We start from the raw sequence: 27,605 nt of genomic DNA, 5'->3' as shown, positions 1-27,605 counted from the left end.
TCAAAATAAGGTGAAAAAAATTAATATTTCAAATCGAATAAATTACACTGTATTTGGGACATAAAAAGGCAAGTTTTCACCAAATTACGTAAATATTTTTTTCAAGATAAAAATAAAATACCAAAAAAAAATTGTGAAAACAAAAGTTGTAGATCTTTTTATTACCTACAACTTTGCCATTCAACTTTTCTCCATATGACTTGCAGTTTTGCTGGAAATCGAGATAAACCATTTTTTACCCTCAAAAACTCACCCGTCCCACTTCCCGAACTCAGATCGCCCCTAATTTATTTTTCTTTTCATTTTAATGTACTTTAAGTACTCCTGCATAAGTTGTATTATTATGGTTGTAGAGGAAAAACGCTCAAGTGGTTTCAGTCATATTTAACGGGACGAAGTCAGAAGGTGAGGACAAACGAACTATCAAAAAACTAAAAATCAATTCGGGTGTACCACAAGGTTCAGTACTAGGCCCGATCCTCTTTCTTGTATATATTAATGACATATTAACTATAGATGTATCTGGCAAACTAACTCTTTTTGCAGACGATACCACAATTTTGTGGCATAGTGTATCAGTGGATAATCTTCATGAAAACATATCCAGAGACATTTCAATTATAAATGTCTTGGTGTGATTCAAATTTATTATCATTCAACATCAGCAAAACAAATATGATCTCTTTTAAAGGTGATCTTGACAATTTACCCTTAGCTAACGGAACTTTTGAAAATAAAGATTGCGCTAGGATTCTAGGACTTTATATTGACAAAGGTCTGAAATTCGAAAACCACATAAAAAAACTTAGGGCTACAGTGGTGCTATGCACTGAGAGTTATATCTAGAGAACTTGGAAGCTCTACAGCAAGAACTGCATATCATGTTATGATAGAGGCGCACCTGAGATACGGTATTCCTTTTTGGGGGGTGTGCACTTCCTACCTTCTTAATTCTATTTTAAAATTACAAAAAAGAGCAATCAGACACATATACAAGATGAATCCACGTGAATCATGCAAGCTAATATTTAAAGAAAAACGAATATTAACAGTGGTAGCACTCTTTATTTTGGAAACTGTGTCTCGTTAGAAAAAATATATTGCGATATAACAACAATTATTTCCATTACAACACCCGCATGAGTAACAAAAATAACCTGAAACTGCCTATCCCTTCCTCCGCATTAATCAAGGATTCTTTTTTTATAACGGTGTTAAAATGTACAATCACCTGTACCTGTACCTATGACAAAAATCTTACTGAGAAAGATTTGTTAATGTTGTTTTTAGTTTTGATGTTTTTTGTGAGTCTATATTTTTAAATGTATTTTATATCTTAGCTATGTAAACTTTGTCAATAAGAATACCTTCTTGAGACAATAAAGTATATAAAGTAAAAAAAAAGTATGGCTCAAGAACAGTGATTATTGATGGGGACCAGTCGTGGAATTCTGAAGTATGTTATCTCAATGTACCGACAGTATGTTATTCCAACAATTAACATACATACCTACTATGCTACTTATTTATTGTGACTGCCTTAATTTGTACATACTCGAGAGTATTGTTATGTCGGTTCGCATTCAAGAATGTAATGAACTCAAAAAACCGTCGAGAATTCCAAGAAATTCGAGGTATGTTATTCTCGACGAACGTGCATGATTATCCAATTTTCTAAATTTCTAAATTCCATTTAAGATATGTGGTTGTTTATGTTTGCGTGAGTTTATTAGCTTCTTCGATTCTGACCATATATTATAGTACCAATATTTTCTATTGGCTGTTTACGAGAAATCATTGTTTATGGTGATTGAAAGTAGCTGTAGACTATAATTTATTTCGGAGAATAGATTGATATCTTAGAAAGTGGATGATGGCATACCTACAAGTTCAGAGCCGATGCTTGGGAAAAACCTATGGAAAAAATAACAGATTTACAGACCGGATGTACTGGAGAAACGAAAAATATTTTGCGTAGATGTTTAACGACTATAGTCCGTTCATAATTTGTCGATAGCATAAAATGAGGGCCCAAGTCATGAAACGGTCGTAAAACTCGTAAAATCATAGGCGGAGGTTCCTGAGGTGTTTATTCATTAAATATAAAGCTTCAGTTTATATTCGAAACTTGCCTTGAAAGGGTGAAGTTGTTACGAACGAAAATAATTTTTGGTTTAGTACATTTTTTAATCGCCTTTAATTTACGGCTCGTTGGTGTTTCGGCGTCTACGACAGTAATTAACGTCTCTAATATTTATTTTGCGAATTTTGTGCAGTGCGTGAGTAACTTTTTTTCATATTCCTACTAACATATACGTACCTTTCGTTCCTGCTTGTTTTGTTTGATTGCTTGCGATGGCTTCGTCATCATCATCAACATCATCAAGTTTTACACCGGTACTGTTGCGTACAGTCAGTAAGTCTGTCTATTCACCAAGAGAGAAGACTATTGTTTTGAACGTTCACGATGCTCTGGTTTCTCAGAATCCCACAAACACTGTTCAGAACATAATCAAGAGTTGTGCCAACACGACGGGCGTAGGGGAGTCAACAATATATAGGTTCCTATCAGAAAGAAAAAAAAAAGGTATAGCTAACCCAAATACAAACGAATACTTAAAGAGGGGAAGAAAACCTATTGAAATTGATGAATTTGCCAAAAATGGTATTCGAAGGAAAATTCACGAATTTTTTTACAAAAAAGAAATACCCAACTTAAACAAAATTTTACAAGAAGTTAGAGACGACCCGGATTTGCCTCATGTCGGACGAACCAAATTGTGGCAAGTTTTAAAAGAATTAAATTTCCGGTGGGAGAAATCAGACCAAAAATCACTTTTGATTGACCGGGAAGAGATAATATGTTGGAGAAGAAAGTATCTAAGATCTATACGAAAATTTCGGGCTGAAGGAAGGCCAATTTACTATCAGGACGAAACGTGGGTAAACGCAGGCCATACTCTCACAAAAATTTGCACAGATAAAAATATATCAAGCTCCAGGCAAGCCTTTATGGAAGGTTGGTCTACTGGTATTTCCCCACCCTCTGGTAAAGGCAGTAGATTAATAGTTTCTCACATTGGCAGTGAAAAAGGATTTGCTAAGCATGGTTTGTTGGAATTTGAATCCAAAAGCACAAAAGACTATCACGAGGAGATGACAGCTGATGTTTTCGAAGAGTATTTTGAGCAGATGATTGAACATATACCACCAAACTCAATTATAGTATTAGATAATGCAGCTTATCATTCACGACTAGTTGAAAGACTTCCAACGACTGCGTGGAAGAAACAGGATATCATTGACTAGCTGCGGAATAAGTCCCTGCCTTACGAAGATGGAATGGTTAAAGCAGAACTTTTAAAAATTGCCCGGCAACACAAATCTAAGTTCAAGAAATACGTAGTTGACAAAATGGCGGAAAGACGAAACATCACAGTCCTTAGACTTCCACCCTACCACTGCGAATTAAATCCAATTGAACTAATTTGGGCACAAATGAAAAGCTATGTGGCTAGAAAAAATACGTCATATAAAATACAAGCTGTACGTGAATTGTTATATGAGTCTTTACAACATATTACAGAACAAAATTGGCGAGATGCAGTAAGACATGCAATAGAAGAACAAAAAATGTGGGATCTTGACAATATAATTGATGCGACTGTAGAGACACAACTGCTAATTATTAACCTGCAAGACGACTCGGATTCCGAAGATGATCCTGTTTATTTTGAATTTGAATAGTTTTGTAAGTAATCGTAGTTTATATCATTTAAAAATAGGTATTAATTAAATAAATGTATCTTTTACAAATTGCAAGTAACTTATTATTTTTGAATAAAATAAAGAAATTTTTTTAAAATAAAAATACAGTTTACAGTACCTACAGTTTAAGAATATTAATATAGGTATTCATTTATTTAAAGTAACTAATGTTTTAATCATATACTCTACGACACTGGTCACTCATTTCCACTCAAAATACCTACATAATCGGATTAAAAGTTTTATAGCTGTATTGTATTTCTTCAGATACAAGGTGGGTTAGTTGAAAACATCTTAAACTGCCAGTTTTAGTTTGGTTTTTGTTATTATATCATATTAGCTGTCCTCTCTGTATTTCAGTTCTCTAATGAGGGTCAAACTTGCAGTGAGCTATCAACAAATTATGAACGGACTATAGTATTCTTAGTTTTTTTTGTTTCCTCTAGGAGGTGGAAATATTAAAAACAGATTGACGTTGTTTCAGATGATTGAAAAAAAGTCTGACAGTCATTCAAATCTGCATGTTTCTACTCAATGCTCTTTATCTGCCCCACATGACCAAGCTCGCAAAACTGCTTCTCTATTTTGCTTATTATTCCTTGAGATATGGGCGGTATATTAGGAAATTTCTCATGGAATAGGCGAGCTACTTCCTGTTGTGTTCGGGTTTAATCTCCGTAGCCAATCATTTGTAAAACTGTAATTTTATGCACTTCCGTTAATCTAACCATTTGTCAGACTTGAAGTTAACAAACTCTAAACTTAAATTGAAATACTTGCAACTTTCTGTTGTGTTTGGGTTTTATCTCCGTAACCAATCATTTGTAAAACTGTTATTTAATGCATTTCCATTAATCTAACCTTTTGTCAGACTTGAAATTAAAGAACTTCAAACTTAAATTAAAATACTGATAACTAATGTTGTAACATACAAAACAAGTTGAGAAGGCGTTTCAAACTAACGTAAAGTATGGAACAAATTCATTTTTAGCTAAACAGGTCATTTTAAGAAATAATCCTGAAACACGTCGATTTTTAATGTTAATTTACCGTATTTTAAAATAATAATCTAATATACAGGGTGAATTACGTTCGAGTAATGACGCCACCGTCATTTTTTTCAAATGGAACACCCCCATTTTGTCTCAATTTTCGGATTACTCTAGCTGAGCTGATTCCAAAAAAGGAATCACATGTTGATTCCAATTGGTACAGGGTGGACAAAAATACAGTAGTTGTTTGTGTGCTAATAAAGTAACGCGTAACATTCTTTATTAGGTAAATTAACAATATTATCACAAATACTTATTGTCTAGCGGACAGAATATGCTGGGATACATGACTTTATATTAAATGGTCGAACTGCAGCCCTTGCTGTATTTTACAGTAACCCAAACGGTGTACAAATTCTTGTTGAACCTTGTGTATGGTTTCTTGCGTAATATTGTTTATTTCTGTTCGAATTTTCACTTGTACATCTTCAATATTTGCTGGTTTCGTTTTATAAATAACATGCTTCAGATGGTACCACAGAAAATAATCCAAAGGATTTAAATCTGGTGACCTCGCTGGCCATTCAGTGGGTCCACGTCTACCAATCCACCTGTTCGGAAAAATTTCATCTACGTACCTTCTAACATCTACAGCATAATGTGGAGGTGCACCATCCTGTTGAAACCATAAACTTTCATCAAAACCTCCAGGATTACGTCTGCTGGGAAATAAATTACGTAAAGTAGGTACGAGATACCCCTTAAAAACTCAAGGTACTTTGCCCCGTTTAAATTACCTTCGATAAAGTAGGGTCCAATGATTCGATTTCGTACAATTCCAGCCCATACATTTACCTTTTGAGGGTATTGTGTATGATGCTCACGCATCCAGTGGGGGGTTTTCTTTTGCCCAGTATCTACAACATTTAACGTGAAAGTGGACTCATCAGAAAAAATAATGTTTTGTATCAAGAGAGGGTCTCGGTGACATTTATCCATCATTTCTTCGCAAAATTGGAGTCGTCTATCGGGATCATCTTCGTTTGATTCTTGCACAAGTTTGATTTTATAAGGATGCCATTTTTCAAGCTTCGATAGTTTGTGTACCGTTGTTTTGCCAACACCGATTTCGCGACTAACTTTACGAACAGAAGTGTGCGCATTTTCTTCAAAACTCAGTAAAACATCTAATGCTGTATCAGCATTTGCAGGGGGACGACGTGATTTGCGTACATTTGCAACCGTACCAGTTTCTCGAAATTTCGTTTACAGCTTACTGACTGTTGAACGCGTTATAGGTCTTTCTGAATTATATCATTAAACAAATTGCACACTTCCATCTGAGTTCGCGATCTGTCTCCATACCTAATCATCATAAGTATTTCAATTCTTTGTTTTACACTTAACTCCATTTCTACTTCCAATTAAATCTAAGCAATCATTCGAATATTCACGAATACCAAAAATATTGTAGTACTAAACTGTCACTGAACATCAATAAATTACTAAACAAATAATGATATTTCACAAAAAACTAAACGACTATGTTTTTTATAAATGTAGATAAGAAATAATTTCTTTCATATTCTGTCTGCTAGACCACAAGTACCAAACATGTTTGGAAACAGCTCATTTTTATTACTCTAAACATGTAGCAAACTACGAGGTGTTACATTTAAACCAATTCACGCTAGACAATAAGTATTTTTGATAATATTGTTAATTTACCTAATAAAGAATGTTACGCGTTACTTTATTAGCACACACACAGAACTACTGTATTTTTGTCCACCCTGTACCAATTGGAATCAACATATGATACATTTTTGGAATCAGCTCAGCTAGAGTAATCCGAAAATTGAGACAAAATGGGTGTGTTCCATTAAAAAAAAATGGCGGTGACGTCATTACTCGAACGTAATTCACCCTGTATATTAGATTACTATTTTAAAATACGGTAAATTAACATCAAAAATCGACGTGTTTCAGGATTATTTCTTAAAATGACCTGTTTAGCTAAAAATGAATTTGTTCCATACTTTACGGACACAGTGTATAGCTTTGGTCTAGTTGTAAAAAAAAACAAAACATAAAAATAAAAATAAATAAGTAAAAATATATAAAAATGTTTTCATCTCTCGATGAAATCACACATAAATATAGAATACAGATAATTTAATCTTATAGATAAAATGCAAAAAGCTACAGTTAGCCCAAGATACTGTCACTATAATACTCCTGCAGGCTGTAGTATCCTTTAGTTAAAAATATGCTTTTGACAGATTTCCGAAAGATTCTCGAGCATGATATATTTTTTACTTGGCTCGGCAGATGATTGAAGAGTTTTTTACTCTCAAATATGAGGGATTGTTTAGTTAATGTCGTTTTTGGTAGCGGTAGAGGTAAGTCGTCATTTTGACGAGTATTATATGGTCCTCACAATTGTCATATTGGATTTTTTCTTATGCATCAAGCACACTGTCTCAAGGATAAAAATACTGTATAGGGTCAGAATTCCATGTTTTATAAAAAGTGGTTTACAGTGATCCCTGGACTTAGCTTTTGATAAATATCTGAGAGCTCTTTTTAGTAAGACATTACCTGATAACAGCAAAAACCCCAGAACGAAATGCCATACATTAAGTGTGATTCAATGAGAGAAAAGTAAGCCATTTTGCCTGCCTTTGTTCCGAGTTCCGTAGTGATAACTCTGATTGCATAGCAGCCCGAGGCTAGGTTTGTATTTATGGTACTTACATGGTCATCAAATCGTAATTTATCATCAATGTATATACCTAAGAATTTTATGCTGGTATTGTTATTTATGATTTGTTCATTAAAGGTCAGATTTTCATAATTGAACTTGAAGCTTACGATTTTGGTTTTATTTCCGTTGAAGCAAAGATAGTTTGATTCACACCAGGTTTTAACTTTATGTAAGTCTAGAAAGATACGCTCTTTCAGAATTTCTATATCACTTCCATGCCATAGTATGGTGGTATCGTCTGCAAACATGGTAAAGGTTCCATGTATATCAATCTTAGTAAGGTCATTAATGTAAATAAGGAAAAGAATGGACCAAGGACGGATCCTTGGGGAACTCCCCAGTTTATTTTTGAGATATCAAAGGAACAATTCTGATTTCGGTTCGAAAGATAGCTTGCAAACCAGTCGAGTGTCACTCTTCTAAATCCATAGCAATATAATTTTTTGAGCAAGTACCTGATTTTTTACCTAAGTTTGTAATGAATTAAATTACCTGAGCTCATGTCCCAGTCTCCACATTTACAAAAATATTTAGTAACGGGGAGTTATTCATTTCTAATTGATCATTCAGTAAATTACCCGAATTCCTGAATATATTGATTTCTGAACATTCTAGAAGATTGAGTTTCAAACTCTTCTCTTCTAAATGTAACACATCGTATTCATGATTGAACTCATGTCCTTCTGCTAAAAGGTGGTTTGCAATTGTGCAATTGGTCTTTCTATTTACAAAACTACTTCTATGTTCTTTAATTCTTTCTGAAAATGTTCTTCGTGTTTGGCCAATATACAGATTAGAACAAGAGCCACAAGTCAGCTTATATACTCCTGATCTATGACACCAAAGTTTTGTCTTTATTGTTTTCAATAAATTCACTTAGATTTTCATTCGTTCTGTAAGCTACGTTTACGCCTTCTTTCTTCAAAAAACGGGCAATATTCCTGCTTGGTTCACCCAAATATGCCAATGTCCTATAACTGACGTTATCGCCTCTTGAATGTGGGTAGACCAGGTCCATGGCTTGCTTTTGTAGTTTTTTGGAAAGAATGGCGTTTTGGTGGTTGTGGATTCATGATCCATGCTCTACATTTATCCTTTCCATTTAACAACCAATTCTATTGTTTTGAGAGTTTCCTTAACCTTTTTCTGGTACATAGTTGTGGAGTCATTCCACAGAATCTCATAGCTTCCTGAATCAAGGAAATCTAGAGTTTTTCCGATGTAGTCCTTTTTATGTAATGCTATAACCGTTCGACCTTCATTTGCTCTCGTAAAAATCACTTCATTATCTTTAACTTTTTGCTTAATTGATTTTGCAATTTTACTTTCTCCATCAGACTGAATTTGACCAACAGGTTCAGATTTCAAAATGTTTTCCGCGACGTGTTTATTATAATTACAAGTACCTCTCAAAGCCAGCTCTGTACCAAAAATTAATATGTTTTTTACCCAGGTCGGAGTTTACTATCTTGGTCTCCAAGTTGTTCATAAATATGTCTGCTAAAAGTGGACTAAGGGGTGAGCCCATTGGTAAACCTGAATCCTGTTTATAGAATTTGTTGTTGAACTGTAGGTAACACTGATTCAGCCACAAATCGAAAGCTGTTGAAACCTCAAAGGAAGTGATATGGTCTACTTTGGCGTGATCTAATATGTCTAAAATGAGGGGCTTACATTCATTGTACGGTATGTTGGAGAACATACTCTTTACATCGAATGAAACTAAAATTGAATTATGTGGCGTGGTTTGGTTCCTTATGTTTTCTACTAAAGTCAGTGAATTTTTAATGCTGTGAGGTGGGACAAAATTGGTAATATTTTTGAACTTGGTAATATTTTTTTTGAACAACTTGTTAAGACGTATTCCTAGTTCTCTTACCGGACTATTTATACCGGGTGTCCCACATTTTATGTGACAGGCAATATCTGGTTTGCTGAAGGAGATACACAAAAATTTTTCATACAAAAGTTTTAGGAGTTCATGAGAGCTATATTTTGATATAATTTTTAAATATACAGGGTGTTTGGTGTAGGTGCTACAGACCAAAATTCCATTTTTTAAAATAGAACGCCCTGTATATCATTACATATTCAGATGCTACGTTAAATTCTGATATCATTTCATGTTTGGTTTTTGAAATTCGGTTACGGCGTTGTTGAGTTATTGCACTTTTCCTTAAAATATAAAGTTTCAAAAAAACTTATTTACTCGTACACGAATCCAGTCTATATCTTTTATTAAATTGAACTAGACTACTACTGAATACAAACCATTATTCTCACCTCTACGATACGATATCGATATCAGTTGAATATAATATTGAAATCCTTGAGAATGTGACTAACTTGAGGGTGAATTGCTTTATATTGCACAATTTCATCAAGTAGCTTATGCTTGTTGATGCCATAGTAACAAATGTTGTTGAAATGTATCTACTTGTCAGTTCGATTCAGTGATTCTTTGCGAAACAGTAACTGTGTTCTTTGTGCGAAAACTCCAGTATGCCTTTCGCGTTTAGTCCAAGTGATTGCATTGATATGTTATTAATTTTTGGGGAATGTCAGAAAAACTGCCGTCAAGCACAACGTCTATACCAAGAACGTTTTCCAGACAGACCCATTCCGTCACGAATGACTTTTTCGAGAGTCGTAGAAAAATTGCGAACTGGGTCATTTCCTTCTACCATAAAGCATCGTCATCATACGAGATCTGTTAGAACTGAAGATTTAGAGATCAATGTGTTGGCTTATATTATTATTCATCCACATGTTTCTATCCGTACTCTTGCAGAAGAAGTCGGTGTGAGTAAATCTAATGTACAGAGAATTCTGAAAGAAAATAAATACCACCCATTCAAAATTCAGTTGGTACAAGGTTTGAAACCCTCGGACTTTGAACGACGACTTGAATTCATTGCTTGTATTCAGGTAATATTACATGAAAGTCCTAACATATTCAGTCAAATTTTGTGGAGCGATGAATCGCGATTCCACAATAATGGAGTTGTGAATCGACATAACAGTCACTATTGGTCTCAAGAAAATCCCCACTGAGTCCGCGAAAGTAATTTTCAAACTACTTGGGGTATTAATGTATGGTGTGGATTGTTCAATGGCCGCATCATAGGACCTTACTTTTTCAACGAAAATCTCAATGGATTGCGATATTTACATTTTCTAGAAAATGATTTGATCCAGTTGATGGAAGATATTCCCATAGCAGAACGACAAGGAATTTGGTGGCGACAAGATGGTGCTCCTCCTCACAATTCACAGGTTGTTACTGAATATCTGGATAGAACGTACCCAAATAGATGGATTGGTAATAAGGGTCCAATTCGGTGGCCGACTCGTTCCCCAGATTTATCACCGCTTGATTTTTTCCTATGGGGTTATTTAAAAGATATTGTTTTCACTACTCCCCCTTTGAATGTGGATGATCCGAAAATGAAAATTCGACTAGCGTACAGTGATATTACGCCTGATATTATAAGACCGACTTGTACGAGAGAAGTGATTCGACGTTTCGAAGCCTGTATAATATCTAATGGGCATCACTTTGAACAATTTTTATGACTTATTTCTAGGTACCTACCATTCTTATGAAATGATTTATCAAGTTATATTATTTACATTGTTATTAATTAAAGATTTGTTTTCGAATACACCTCTTTCAATTTCGCAATTGTTCTTATTCAAAATGATTCCTGACTGAATTGCACAACTCAAAATTGAAACCATTCGAACACCCAAAATTTTGACTAATTTTCATGTGATCTGATGCAGAGAGAATAATTGTATGAGATATTTTAAAAAATAATAGTCGTTCTCAAGACTTTACATTTTAAGCAATAACTCAACAACGACGTGATCGAATTTCAAAAACCAAACATGAAATGATATCAGAATTTAACGTAGCATCTGAATATGTAATGATATACAGGGCGTTCTATTTTAAAAAATGGATTTTTGGTCTGTAGCACCTACACCAAACACCCTGTATATTTAAAAATTATATCAAAATATAGCTCTCATGAACTCCTAAAACTTTTGTATGAAACATTTTTGTGTATCTCCTTCAACAAACCAGATATTGCCTGTCACATAAAATGTGGGACACCCGGTATACGAAATTACCGGTCTTATGGGGTTATCCTCTTTATGTGTTTTCATCAGGCCATACAGTTTTGGGCAAGGAAATTCAAATACAAATATAAAAACTGTATCTATGATAGTCAGTCAGTAATGTCAACTTTTGCTTTTTAGACAACAGATCAATTAAATCAAATTATTCATCAACTATCTTTCGAAGGTAATCACAAGTTATTATTTTATTTACGGTTCTCATTTCGTGGTACCATTACTGTTAATTGCTTTTATTTTTGTATGTTTGCTTGCATTATGGAGTGGTGCTTGTTGGTTGAGTTAGAGTAGCTTTGAGTTAGACTTCGCCAAGGAGTACCAGAATTTCCTGTCACCTATTTTCATTTTCAAATATATCTTTGTATTTGAATTGAAGGGGTTATATTTTTAGGAGTGATTAATTTTTTGGGAAAGAAAGTTTTTGGCTTTCTACTACTCCATCTGATACAAAAAAAAAGAGATGAGAGAATCTTCCAAAGAAAGAAAGGAAGTAATCAATTTGAAAACTCAATACATGAATGTGTAGATCATGCAAAGAAGTAACTTTGTATTTTTTTTGTATTATCAATAAAGCCGATTTATTAGTATTATTATTATTATTTTTTAAATACCGACCTCTAGTTTTTTCATCGGCTGTTGTAGCCGCTGTAATAACGAATACTATCTGGAAAGGGATTGTTCTAGTTCCCAAAATAGAATTTAACCGACCTTGTAAGTTTTACCGTCTCCAAGAAAGCAATAGTTTGATCTGCTAAAAAACGGCCTGTATATGTGTGCATTAACCAATTTGCGCTACTTGACATTGAACATCGTCGAGTGCAACATTATGTAGGAAGAAAAAATGATCAATAATTCAACGGCGAAACGATTTAGTTAACATGAATAACTTTTTTCCCGTCGATACGTGACTCGATTATCAGATAGGCCAGTAGAATATGCAATTAATAAGCTACACACAATCCTCAACATATTATGTGGATGCATTTTTTTCATACCGAACTGTATTGTGCGACAGAGAAAAACGCAAGAGCCGGTACAAAAGCGCTGTTATTAAATAAAACGTACTTTCGATATGCGATCGCAGTGCAAGAAACCTTTCTAATTTCAAGAGTAACCTTTATCAATTCCATTCACCGAGCTCATGAACTGCCAATCGTTTATTTTTTCAAAGTGGACGTGAATTGTCAGTTATTCATGACTTTATTGTCAACCGTATCTTTGACGAGCGAGTACCCACACTAATTCCACTTTTTCTTGCTGTCTGTGCCCACGTATCATATACAAGGTTGACCATTTCGGATTCCCGTTCACCGATTTGGAATCATGATTGAAAAAAGATAACAATGATGTAATAACACTTCCAAAATACAACTCATCCCATCCCCATTAATATTACAAATGCGCATGTAAGTTTGTTTGTTACGGTTTTACACGAAAACAACTCTACATCCATCCAACTGACTATAGTTCAGATGTTTGGAATTTTTCTATATTTATTGTTATTTTCTTCTGTCATTTTTAGGTTAGGTTAGAAGCTGAGTTGAGAAGATAACAGCAATTCACAACACAACAAAGTTTTTGTTTCGGGGTTGAAATTAGATGATTTTAATGTATTTCCACGTGTTAAAACCGAAAGTGACCATAAAAATTATATATTAGCTCTTGTTTTCAAGATATAGTATCATTATATTATATATATGTATATTGAGTTTTCAACAAATGAAATATTTCATCACCAACAGTTGGTACACATGTTTGTTTACATAACACCCCTCTCATCAGCTGTTCTTAAGTAGTAAACATAACCTATGTGAGTTTGTCAATTGTACGCACGTGCTATTGAAATTATCGTGTGAAGTTGATTTTTAAATTAATTTAAGTGCTGATCTGAAATGCCTCGAAAGTGTGTGAATTCTGTCGATAGTTTTTGCTATATATGTGGTGAAATAACATTTGAGGCTCAGAAACGTAAAATGACACCTATCGTTAAGACAGCCTATGAACATTATTTTGGTGTGAAAGTTGGGGACCAAGATAAATCATGGGCTCCTCATATATGTTGTAATTCTTGTTCCGTCATATTGCGAGAGTGGCTGAAAAATGAAAACCGGGCAATGGCTTTTGCAGTACCTATGGTTTGGCGTGAGCCTACCAATCATACAGACGACTGTTATTTCTGCTTAACTCCTCCCATTAAGCAAGGTTTATCTATGAAGAAAAGAGGAACGGTTAAATACCCTAATCTCCCATCTGCTCTTCGGCCTGTACCACATTCAGACAATTTGCCAGTCCCTTCTCCACCCCAAAACCATGAAATTTTAGAGGAAGGTGATGAAGACTGTTTAGAAGGAGCAACCCATCCTTCTACATCCTATGACCCTGATTTTGAGGAAAGCGATAGGTCTAGTGATCCGCACAGAATTAGTCAAGCAGAGTTGAGTGACCTTATAAGAGATCTTCGCTTGTCTAAGGAAAAGGCTGAGCTGTTAGGGTCAAGAATACAACAGTGGAATCTTCCAAAACATGATGTGAAAATATCTCAGTACAGACAGCGTCAAAAAGATTTGCTTCCTTTTTTTGAGAAAAAAGAAAACCTCGTAGTTTGTTCTGATGTTAATGGTTTGATGGACTGCTTGAATTTGGATCACACTCCATCTGAATGGAGACTGTTTATAGACTCTTCAAAACTAAGCTTAAAAGCTGTACTTCTGCATAATGGAAATCAGCTACCCTCTATTCCTATAGGTCATGCAGTTCACATGAAGGAAACGTATATAAATATGAAAACACTTCTCAAATCAATCAAATATGAACAACACAAGTGGCACATCTATGGTGATCTGAAAGTCATTGCTATACTCCTAGGAATGCAATTAGGGTTCACCAAGTACTGTTGTTTTTTGTGTCTGTGGGACAGTCGGGATAGAAAATCTCACTATAAAAAAATGAACTGGCCTACACGAGACCTAAACCCTAATGAGAAAAATGTAGTTTACGAGCCTCTTGTAGATCCTAAGGATGTTCTCCTTCCCCCATTACATATTAAGTTGGGACTAATGAAAAACTTTGTGAAGGCCATGGACCAGGAAGGACAAGCTTTCAAGTACTTGAGAGCAAAGTTTCCCAAGTTGAGTGATGCTAAAGTCAAGGAAGGCATCTTTATTGGGCCTCAAATCCGTGAAATCGTAAATGATCCTGCTTTTGACATGATTTTAACAGGAAATGAAAAAAGAGCCTGGGAAGCCTTTAAGGGGGTTGTACATGGGTTTTTAGGTAACAAAAGAGATGATAACTTCACAGCATTGGTTAAAGAGCTTCTTCAAGCTTACCACCAACTTGGATGCAACATGTCCTTAAAAATTCATTTTCTTCACTCTCATCTTAATTTCTTCCCACAAAACTGTGGAGCTGTGAGTGACGAACATGGAGAAAGATTCCATCAAGACATTGCCTTAATGGAACAGAGATATCAGAGCCGTTGGAATGAAGCAATGCTTGCAGACTACTGCTGGTCTGTGTGTAGGGATGCTCCAGAAGTGTTTTATAAAAGACAAGCTAAACGACAGCGATCTTACAATGAATCGGATGGACTTAATTGAAATTTGGTGGTAAAAACTTCTTTTATTTGTCAAAACACTAAGAATAATGTTTTTTTTTATTAATTTTGTACTTAAAATATTCTAAAAGAAACATAAGAATATTGTTTTATGTACTTTCACTTTTCACGTATAGTATAACTACTCTTTAAGATTAAGTACTGTGTATCTCAAAAACCAGAGCTAACAAAAATTTTTCATTGTTATTTTCGTTTTTATCACCCCAAAATTAGTAGAAATTGACTATTTTAGTGTAGGAAACATTCAAAAAATATTTTTTTGTTGTGTTGTTTATCAAATTATCAATCAAATCCTCTACATTTTGTGGACGTCGCATACAAACTAAGACTTTGATATATCCCCACAACAAGAAATCTAGTGGAGTAATATCTGGACTTCAAGCTGGCCATGGTATTGGATCCTTATTTCAATTCATTTCTCATTAAAAGTAGGTATCATCCAAATATTGGGTAACTATTCTATCATTATGTGGAGGTGCCCCATTTTGTTGAAACCACCATTTTGTTGTATTGGTAAATTCCCCAAGAGATTCGGCAACACATGTTGTAGAAAAACCCAAGTACCTCTCCCCATTGATAATTCCATAAAAAAAAATGAAGTCCTATCAAATAACCATCAATGATTCCGCACCAAACATTAACCCCCCACACAGATAATCTCGTTTCTTGTACCCAATGAGGGTTCCCGTCAGACCAAGAGTGACAATTATGTTTGTTTATTATACCGGCTTTCATCACTTCATAATATTTTTTTCAGAAACTGATCATCTTGAATACGGGTGAACAACCAATGAAGTTCAATCTTCTATAAGCATCTCCTGGATATGGGAATATATTAGTTATTAGAAATGGAACATAAAGATTATTACCTGGATGTAGTTCTTGAACCAAATGTATTTTGTATGGATGGAATTTGTTTTTTGACAAAATACGTTGTATTGACGATTTAGAAATGTCACAATTCATTGCTTTCGTTAAATCTGACAGGTCTTCTGACAGATCGATAAATACATTATTGCATCTATTTTGAGTTATTCATGACCCTCTTTATAATACGCAGTAAAATTGCCCTTTTTCATCAGTATTCAAGGAATACTTCAAGTGTGCTATATATTGCTGAATTCAGAATTCAATGCAGAATTCAAAAACCAATTGAAAATAATAGGTTATCATTTAAAAAAATTGCGTCGGTGTCGCGACGCCCTGACGAATGACGTCTAGATTATTCAACATACAAAGCCTGCTATAGCTACGATAAATTCTTTAACAGTAGATTTGAAATGAAATGTAATCTTTAGAATGTTGTATTTATTGTGTCTGTCTCTGAGAAAATGAAATGAAAACTACAAATTGTTGATATTGTGAAACCTACGTACCTACTTCGATATATTTTATACAGTGTGACCCATTTAAGATGGAAGCACCCTTATAAAACTTACATTTTTCAACCGATTGGAATGTTTTTTTTGTTAGGTAGATATTCAAAAAGTCTATTAGGACACCAAATATCATGAATAAATCTCAATTTCCAGGGCCAACTAATCTTATTTTTCAAGGTCAAAAATCTAAAAAAATTACTAGCGATTTTTTTAGAAAAACTCTGACTACACCACTGGATTTGTGACATTTTCAAATGGGTAACATGTAAATTACGTTGAAATGCGTCAATCAATAAAAAAGTTATAAAGGAATGAAATTTGAGAAATATGCCGTTTAATCAACCCACCAATTCATGTTCAGGAATTTTATGAAAATTCTGAATACACCACTGGATTCAGGATGTCTTGAAATATCACTGGTCACAGTTTCATCGATATCTGTTCAGTAATAAAAAAGTTATAAGGGAATGAAATTTGAAAAATATGTTGTAAAATGAAATTTTAACAACGTTCTTACTACACCACTGTTGATTATTGAAAAAATTATTGGGGTGATTATTGCAATGTCGTACAATTATAACATCTGAAAATCATGATGGTAAAAATAGTCTATAGGTATTTCTCGAAGTGGAGTGGATACATAAACAAGTACAATCAGGAGAGAACTCCTGGTTAATCTTCATGAAAACAATTTCAACAATATAAGACAAGTCTAATGTACTCCCAATAGAAATTATAACGAAAAAAATATGCAATGGATAATAATTATTATCATTCCAGTAGGTAACATCAGCTGTGATTTCTTCCTTTTGTTGAATAGCAAAAAATGAGATTTGCAATTTTAACTGCCTGTTATTCAGAATGCATTAATGAAATAAACAAGTTAGCTGTGACTTACAGTTTCTCATCTATTTATTTGCGCATGAATTGTCATTTTGTTAAATTGTCATTTTGTTACGCACCTTTAGTGAACTGAATAATTTGTGTTTCAAAATAAAAACAGATAATGGCTCAATTGTCAATTCAAGAAAAAATCGAAATTATACGTCTTTCCGATGATGATTACCGGAGTGAAAGAGAAGTAACTAGAATATTCAATGAAAGACACCCAAATCGTCCAGCCATAAGTAACAGCACGGTACATAAAATAAACCAAGTTTTCAATCGGACTGGAGCAGTAACCACATATATTTTAAAGAACAATATACGAAGAAGGAACGAAAATAACCAGACTATATTAGATTACTTCAGAAATAATCCAAATAGTTTGAGGGATGCCAGCTTAGATTTAAACTTACCTAGGGAGAATGTTAGGCGATGTCTGAAGAAAAATAAATTGAGGCCATTTAAACCAAAGTTTTTACATACTCTGGAACTAGGTGATCAAGAAAAACGATTGGAATTCTGCTTATGGGCCCAGGGCGAGTATCTTAATGACAGGCAATTTTTAAAGAAAATTTTATTTAGTGATGAAGCTAATAGTTTCACAACAAATGGAGTGGTTTCATCACAAAATATTCGCTATTGGGCCACTGAAAATCCTAACTGGGTGATAAACAGTAAAAGGCAGTATTCAGAAAAAGTGAACGTTTGGTGTGGAATACTGAATGAAAGGATAATTGGACCATTCTTTTTCGACGGCAACATGAATGGCGCAATTTTCCTACAATTTTTAAGGAATGAATTTTCGGACGCAATAGATGAACTTCCCCTTGCAGAAACAAGAAATTTATATTTTCAGTTAGATGGTTGTTCCATACATAATGCGGGAATTGTGAAGAGTTGGCTGAATCAAAATTACCCTAATCGTTGGATAGGAAGGGGGAGTACATTAATTGGATGGCCACCAAGATCGCCTGACCTTACTTCACTCGATTTTTTCCTTTGGGGTTATGTTACACAAAAGGTTTACAAATCACGACCAAGGAATCGAGTGGAACTGTGCACCAGAATTCAGCAAGCTTGCGATGCAATTACTCCACAACAATTGAGGAATACTTTAAAAAATATTCGTAAGCGATATGATAAATGCATTGAATTGGATGGAAGTTTGGTGGAGGCCACCAGAATATGAATTGCACTCATTTATTTTTCAATTCGGTATCTTCTTGGTTTCTATTTTTACATTGATTGTGAATAAAAGATTGTTTTCCGCTAGTTTGTAGCAATTAGAAAAATGTACTTACAGTTAGTTTTTTGTAGATTCATTTGAAATTATTGACACTAAAGTTTGTTGTGATAAACTGATTGATTGATATGGTTCGACATACATTATGAAAGGAAATTGATTCTCCCATAAACGTTTCATGAATTTTATTTGAATAAATAATATTTTGTTGAATATTGCCCCTAATCCAATGGTGTAGTAAGAACGTTGCTAAAATTCCATTGAACAACATATTTTTCAAATTTTATTCCTTTATAACTTTTTTATTACCGAACAGATTTCGATGAAACTGTGATTAGTAATATTTCAAGACATCCTGAATCTAGTGGAGTATACAGAATTTTCATAAAATTCCTGAACATGAATTGGTGGGTTGATTAAACGGCATATTTTTCAAATTTCATTCCTTTATAACTTTTTTATTGATTGACGCATTTCAACGTAATTTACATGTTACCCATTTGAAAATGTCACAAATCCAGTGGTGTAGTCAGAGTTTTTCTAAAAAAATCGCTAGTAATTTTTTTAGATTTTTGACCTTGAAAAATAAGATTAGTTGGCCCTGGAAATTGAGATTTATTCATGATATTTGGTGTCCTAATAGACTTTTTGAATATCTACCTAACAAAAAAAAATCATTCCAATCGGTTAAAAAAAGTAAGTTTTATAAGGGTGCTTCCATCTTAAATGGGTCACACTGTATAATTTATAAGTTATATTTCTGTATCTGTGCTGTATTGAAATGTGTGAAAACTTAATGTTTATTTGGGAAAGAAAGTTTTTGGCTTTCTACTACTCCGTCTTGATACAAAAATAGAGATGAGGGAATCTTCCAAAGAAGTAGTCAATTTGAAAATAAGTAAATCTATTCATGGAAGTGTGGATCATGCAAAGAAGTAACTTTCAGACACAAACTGAAAGAAAGTCTTCCTGAAACAGCTACCTTCATATAAACATTGAATTACACGAAAGAAAAATACTTCTATATTCTATTCTATTCTAATGTTTATATGAAAAAATCTGTTTCTTTCAGTTCTAGCCTGAAAGTTACTTCTTTGCATGATCAACACATTTTTATAGAGTAAATTTTTTAAACTGGTTGCTTTCTTCGTTTCTTTGGAAGACTACCACATTTTTGCATTAAGAAGGCATGTAGAACGCCAAAAACTTTCTTTCCTTACTATTACTATCATGCATAAATTGAGGAATATACGAAATATTTGAAAACAGAATTGTATTTTACCCTCAACAAGTTTTATACCGTAGATCTCCGGAGTATTTTTACTCCTAAACAAATTTCAGAGTCGTGTTATTCAATGACATATCGAGCCGCAGTAATCTTTCGAAATTGCCAAAGGTACCGCCACGTTTTGCGATTTCATGGATATATTTAAGTCAACACGAACCCTTTATTATTTCACGAACAACTCGCTAGCAAAATGCACGGTGCGAATTTCTAATGCACGTTTATTCCGGTGTGACAATGATATCTAAGATTATCTAAGAAAACGGAAAGGTCGCGCTGTTCAAAAACATTATATCGTGAAAAAATTATAGCTGCCGTTACTTTTATATAATAGGGATGCTGACTAATTTTTCATCTCGCTTTTATTAGCTTCACCTGTATATATGTATGTTTGTTTGTTTGCTTGTTTGTAACCTCATTGATATTTCTTGATTCATTCGCGGGCAGATGGCGCTGTACGTAACATCCTTGAAATAATTCGAACTCAGTTTTTGTAACCCTCCTTTGCGCGCCTGCTGCCTTCATTGAGCTTGGGAGCTGATTTTCAGGCTCCGTCTCCGGAATATAAAAATATCAATGATTATTTCTCTAAACAATATACGGCTGATTGATCCCAGAGTTTAGATAGAATGAATATAGTTTAAAGAGACTGAAAAATACGCTTTTATAGCATACGAAACTAAAAAATGAAAGATAAAAGCCAGAAACCAAGAAACACGCCTTGAAAGAACATCGAACTAAAAAGTTGAAAATAATTTTGTTTAAAATAAGCTTAAAACAACGAACGAAAAATAATAGTATTATTGTGAAAAAAGCGTGGGGCTTTGTGACATATTTTTGTATATCAGGCGCCCGTCGCCTTTTTTACAATAATAATAGTATTTTTAGATCATTATTGTTTTATGCTTATTTAAAAAAATATTTTTAACTTTTTAGTTCGATGTTCTTTAAAAGCGTGTTTTTCAGTTTTTATAAACTATATTTATGTGACTATAATGTACCTAACACTTACTTCAACTACCATTTTTCATTCCCTTTCAAGTTTCGTCTTTCTAATGAAAGATCAGTTCTAAATTTTATGATTGTTATCAAAGTACTGCAACTGAAACACGTGAAAAATTGGTTTTTCACATGTAAAATAAGATTGAAAATTGAAAACACATTTTTGGCATTTTCTTCTATAATATAATAATAATAACGTTCATTTTCACTGAAAAAATAATCAAATACTAGTTACCCAAAAAAATCATAGATTACGCATGGGGTTTCATTTATACAGTCTGAAAATTTCACGTCTCACATTTCCTTACCTTTTCTATCGATCTAAAATATTTTCAGCATTGCGGCGTTGCCACTTCCATCAAAAAGTCCTAGCAACTTTTTTTTTATGGAACACCCCTATATTAATACATTTTTGAAATCGCTCTGGTAGTCTAATACTTTTTTGTTGATAATGTCCTATACCTATCTCTATCTGTTTTCGAGATAAAAAATAAATTGTGCTAAATATGGTCCAAAACATAGCCTTAATTGAAATTAAGTATATCAGTACTCTCCATTCACGAAAAGTTGATATTTTGATGATAGTTTGGACAAACTCGAAATATTCAAATAACACCAAGAAATCGACTCCATATCATACAGGGTGTGCTAAAATTACTATTATTTCCATTGTGCATAAAAGTAGTCGAAAGTTCATTTTTCCAAATGAAACCCCCTGTATATTACTCGGTAAATTGAAAGATGGTGAAAAATGCTTCGAAATGATATATCAAGTCCATATACCTAAATCGTCAAGTTTTCTCAATAAAGTCGCTTCTTCTAGAAACATAATTTTTTTTTTAGAATTTGGATTTAGGTAGCAGTGGAATTAACAAGCCTATATTTTTAAAATCTCCATACATTTTTGAGCACATTTGATTTGCTGGGTTTTCTTTGTTCGACGCATGGTTTTCGATCAAAAAATTAAAAATCGCTTTACTTAAGGATAAACGTTTATATGGAAGTAAGCAGTTTTTTCGTTTGTGTCTCAAAGTTATTTCTTTGCAAGAACTTACACATTTTGGAATAGAGTTTCTCTTGAAACTGACTGCTGTTCTCCTTTTTTTTGAAAGATTCTCACGTTTTTTTAATAATAAAATATTTTCATAATTATTTTATTATAATTATTAGGTATTTTCTTTATGGCTGAATCAATCAATCAAGAAATGAGTACTGAGAAACTTTCTGATCTGCATTATTGTGGACCAATTAACTTTTCCCATTCAAATTGATGTCTATTATCTATTGTTCAAAACTTACAAAACCTTATGAGGTGTTTCAACGCTAAAAAAGCAAAACTTATACCAGAAGATTTACTTAGATTTTCACTATAGAATGTTTAAAAAACCTTGATACGTGTTTAGCAGGAAAATCCTGCTTGAAAACGATATAAGTATTGAAACTAGGCTTTATCATTGACATCAATGAATTGAACGAAGAACTCTTCGGACACGTGAAAAAATGTATATACTCACAGATTTATTCGTCTAATTTTAGGAAGCTCTCGTGGTTACGTATTAAAGACTGCCTTCAATCTCATCAAACTCAGGAATTGGGTTGGACTACTTCAGTGTCTGAAACAAATGAAAAAGACAAAGTCAATATGGATTTTTAACCTGCCTCTTTGATACAGCAAAATCCAATTATAACAACTTGTCACTCCAGGCAATGCATCCTCTTGCTGCAAGACATATCCTGAGAATACGATTTTACATTCTCAATCTTATATCAATCACAGAAAATATTGAATCAAGTTCGAATAAATGAAATGATTATTCAACGTTCATATTTCATATGCGAAATAATGAAATATCTATAATTCTGGGAGGACAAATCTGGTAAGTATGGTGGCTGAGGCATGATTACGGAGTTGCTTTTGGCAACAGGAGACTCAGAATCAGCATTAGTTCCCGGCTGAACTCCCAGAACAGAATGAATGCCTATCGTCCAACCCGTGTTAAGAATCACACGTTAAAAGGTAAGACCTCGTAAGTCCATAGCTTGCACAAGTTTCGACTTCTGAGGGTTGTTGTTCGTAGGGGTGCGAAAGCTGGTTAACGGAAAAAACATATTTCAAACAGGGTGTCCCTGGACTTCCTCTTTTCCTCTCGAGAATGTATAGATGGGGTCAAAATATCACCAGTACTTCATATAACTTTTTTTCCTAAAATCCTTCGTTACCAAGTAACGGGCCCTCGAAGTTTCAAAATGAAAAATGTTTTTCTTTGATAACTTTTCAAGTGAATATTCAAAATCATCCAAATTTTGGTAATTGACTAAACAAATGAATTCCGTCGATGAGCTTTCATGCAGGAGTCAGTTGTTTTGCTACAAAGTCAGGAACGGACTACCCCCGATGGTCCACACCCCAAAACTTTGAAATGACAGATATTTCTCAATATTTTTCAACAAAATAAGGTTACTTGGACAATTTTATGAATAAAAGTACTCGTGTGGAAAGTCGATCGGCGCAACGACTCTTGATAAAAATGTAGTTCTACTCGACGACATCAAACCCGCTCGTCCACCATTATTTAAAATGTGTTTTATTTCGATATTATTGTAGGTACAGTTTTGCCAAAACGAGGTGGTGAGGGCGCTCCTAGGACTGTACGTACCGTTGTATTGGAGGAAAATATTTTGGAAGCCGTCGCTGATGATCCTTCAATGAGCATCAGAAATCTATCAGAACAGTTCCATACATCCAAGTCCACTATTCATAGAATAATTAGGGAACAACTGCTCCACCCATTCCACATCCAGAAGGTACATGCCATGACACCTCAAGATTTTCCAGCACGACTGGAATATGCCAATTGGTTCATGGATAGGCAAAGAGAGGATATGACTTTTATTAATCGAGTTTTATTCACTGATGAAGCAGGTTTCAGTAGAGATGGAGTTATCAACTCTCATAATCTCCATATATGGGCCGAAGAAAATCCCCATGGGATATTGCAAACCAAACACCAACGGAAATTCAACGTGAATGTTTGGGCTGGTATCATAGGAAACCATCTTATAGGACCATTCGTTCTACAGGACCGATTGAATGGAGAACGTTATTTGGAGTTCATTCAGAACCATTTGAATGGACTTTTGGAACATGTTCCATTGCAAACCCGAAGAGATATGTGGTTTATGCATGATGGCGCTCCTCCTAATTTTAGTTTGATTGTGCGTGACCATCTGAACCATATTTTCCACAATAGATGGATTGGTAGAGGTGGGCCATATTCATGGCCATCGCGGTCTCCGGATTTAAATCCATTGGATTTCTTTCTGTGGGGGCATCTAAAAAGCGTTGTTTACGCTACACCTATTCACACAAGAGATGCATTGTTGAATAGAATAACATTACATTGTGAAGCCATACGAAACGACCCTGGAATGCTATTTCAAGTACAGAGAGGGTGTCTTCGCAGACTAAGAAAATGTATAGAGAGAGAAGGTGGTCATATCGAGCAGTTTCTGTAGCGGATTTTTCATTTCTGTTTGCTCTTGAGGCTCTTGAGTTTCGTTAGTTAAACGTGTTTGCATTATAAAAATTCGTTATGAACATTTTACCTATCATTTCCATTTTCCTTAAAAACTAATATTTTCGAATAATGGTAGACATCTCAGGATAAATGTTGTTGAATTAACGTTATCATTATTATTTCTGCTTTGATAATTATTCATTTCAAATAATGGTGGACGAGCGGGTTTGATGTCGTCGAGTGAAACTACATTTTTATCAAACTCGTTGCTCCGATCGACTTTCCACACGAGTACTTTTATTCATAAAATTGTCCAAGTAACCTCAATTTGTCGAAAAATATTGAAAAATATCTGTCATTTCAAAGTTTTGGGGTGTGGACCATCGGGGGTAGTCCGTTCTTGACTTTGTAGCAAAACAACTGACTCCTGCATGAAAGCTCATCGAAGGAATTCATTTGTTTAGTCAATTACCAAAATTTGGATGATTTGGAATATTCACTTGAAAAGTTATCAAAGAAAAACATTTTTCATTTTGTAACTTCGAGGGCCCGTTACTTGGTAACGAAGGATTTTAGGAAAAAAAGTTATATGAAGTACTGGTGATATTTTGACCCCATCTATACATTCCCGAGAGGAAAAGAGGAAGTCCAGGGACACCCTGTATATAATGAAAATTTCGTTTACATAGGTGAGTGGGAAAGTAGGAATTCAAATAAGATGGTGATAATTGAATACTGTTATTGATTGTGAATGATATAAATCAAAAGGGAAACTGTGTGGGCAGAACGCTCAAAAAATGAAGGCAAAACGCGGACACGTGTTTCTGGCTATTGGCCTCATCAGTGCGGTGCAGCCAATTGTAAAGATGTACAACAACTGGTGCATATGTGAAGTTTTTCATTTTTGGTAACCAGTTGTTGTCCATCTTTACAATTGGCTGCACCGCGCTGATGAGGCCGATAGCCAGAAACACGTGTCCGCGGTTTGCCTTCATTTTTTGAGTGTTCTGTCCACAAATTTTCCTTTTTGATATATATATATATATATATATATATATATATATATATATATATACAGGGTGTCCCTGGACTTCCTCTTTTCCTCTCAGGAATGTATAGATAGGGTCAAAATATCACCAGTACTTCATATAACTTTTTTTCCTAAAAGTCTTCGTAACCAAGTTACGGACCTTCGAAGTTACAAAATGAAAAATGTTTTTCTTTGATAACTTTTCAAGTGAATATTCAAAATCATCCAAATTTTGATAATTGACTAAACGAATGAATTCCTTCGATGAGCTTTCATGCAGGAGTCAGTTGTTTTGCTACAAAGTCAGGAACGGACTACCCCCGATGGTCCACACCCCAAAACTTTGAAATGACAGATATTTTTCAATATTTTTCAACAAATTAAGGTTACTTGGACAATTTTATGGATAAAAGTACTCGTGTGGAAAGTCGATCGGAGCAACGAGCCTTGATAAAAATGTAGTTCTACTCGACGACATCAAACCCGCTCGTCCACCATTATTTGAAATGAATAATTATCAAAGCAGAAATAATAATGATAACGTTAATTCAACAACATTTATAACAGGAATAATACAAAGTATGCTAAAATGAAGTCGTAAACAAAAAGTACAGTACCTATATGGAAGTTTAAGTTACAATTGTGATAGCAGATATTTTTTCAAAAGAAATATCAAGTTCTGTAGATTCGTGGTGTTTTTAAACTAACAAGCTACTCTACTATGGAATATCGAATTCATTCCATATTTTGTATGTACAAAATACGTGTGGAATAATCACGTTTCGTGTTGATCAGTTATCTGAATCTCATGAAACTCAACATTCGAATGTTTCAAATTCTTCTTCACAGCTAAACTGTTGAGGAGTTTCACTGATGATTATAATTTTATGGGAGAAATTCTTTAACACGAATCTAAATTTAGCTGAAAAAACGCACATCGGAAAAATATTTACTATACTAATAAAAAGCAAACGAATGAACTACAAAAACGATCAGGTGAAAAATATCCAGGGAATAATTATGTTCCATTTCTTTCACAGATGTTGACAAAAAAACCTTTTAGAAAGTTTTGATAAAAAATGAGAAACTGGAATGCGATTTTGTTTTGTTGAGTGGTGCGTTGTCATATGACTATCATTGTATTGTCAATATTCTATAGGATATTTTGAATTTTTTTGATATGGCCGAACAGTTTACATTCAATGAATATGCAGATATGCATGTATTTTATGGACGAGCATTTTGTAATGCTGCAGAAGCTCGTCGTCTGTATTCCGAGCATTTTCCCAATCGAACGGTACCGTCAAGAGAAACATTCGAGCGTGTCGATCGCAGCTTGAGGGATACAGGTATGTAATAATTGATAATTAATTTGAGCACGTTGTTTTATTTCGATATTATTGTAGGTACAGTTTTGCCAAAACGAGGTGGTGAGGGCGCTCCTAGGACTGTACGTACCGTTGTATTGGAGGAAAATATTTTGGAAGCCGTCGCTGATGATCCTTCAATGAGCATCAGAAATCTATCAGAACAGTTCCATACATCCAAGTCCACTATTCATAGAATAATTAGGGAACAACTGCTCCACCCATTTCACATCCAGAAGGTACATGTCATGACACCTCAAGATTTTCCAGCACGACTGGAATATGCCAATTGGTTCATGGATAGGCAAAGAGAGGATATGAGTTTTATTAATCGAGTTTTATTCACTGATGAAGCAGGTTTCAGTAGAGATGGAGTTATCAACTCTCATAATCTCCATATATGGGCCGAAGAAAATCCCCATGGGATATTGCAAACCAAACACCAACGGAAATTCAACGTGAATGTTTGGGCTGGTATCATAGAAAACCATCTTATAGGACCATTCGTTCTACAGGACCGATTGAATGGAGAACGTTATTTGGAGTTCATTCAGAACGATTTGAATGGACTTTTGGAACATGTTCCATTGCAAACCCGAAGAGATATGTG

The 27,605-nt window shown here is 34.3% G+C and overlaps 1 long non-coding RNA gene across 3 annotated transcripts in view; it reads right to left on the bottom strand.

The window, feature by feature from the left end:
- The window catches only part of LOC141483220 (uncharacterized), a 161,607-nt gene that overhangs the window by 95,808 nt on the left and 38,194 nt on the right, over positions 1–27,605 (bottom strand). For all 3 annotated transcript variants that reach the window (XR_012465970.1, XR_012465969.1, XR_012465968.1), the window contains exon 3: positions 22,595–22,693. This is a non-coding gene — a long non-coding RNA (uncharacterized lncRNA). The remainder of the gene's footprint in view (positions 1–22,594; positions 22,694–27,605) is intronic.

Source organism: Leptinotarsa decemlineata, unplaced genomic scaffold (assembly GCF_025532065.1).
Source record: "Leptinotarsa decemlineata unplaced genomic scaffold, Ldec_3_MD MMD2_tig00003192_RagTag_RagTag, whole genome shotgun sequence".
Classification (NCBI taxonomy): Eukaryota; Metazoa; Arthropoda; class Insecta; order Coleoptera; family Chrysomelidae; genus Leptinotarsa; species Leptinotarsa decemlineata.
Note: the sequence above shows the minus strand (reverse complement) of the source record. Positions and strands in the feature narration are given on the sequence as shown.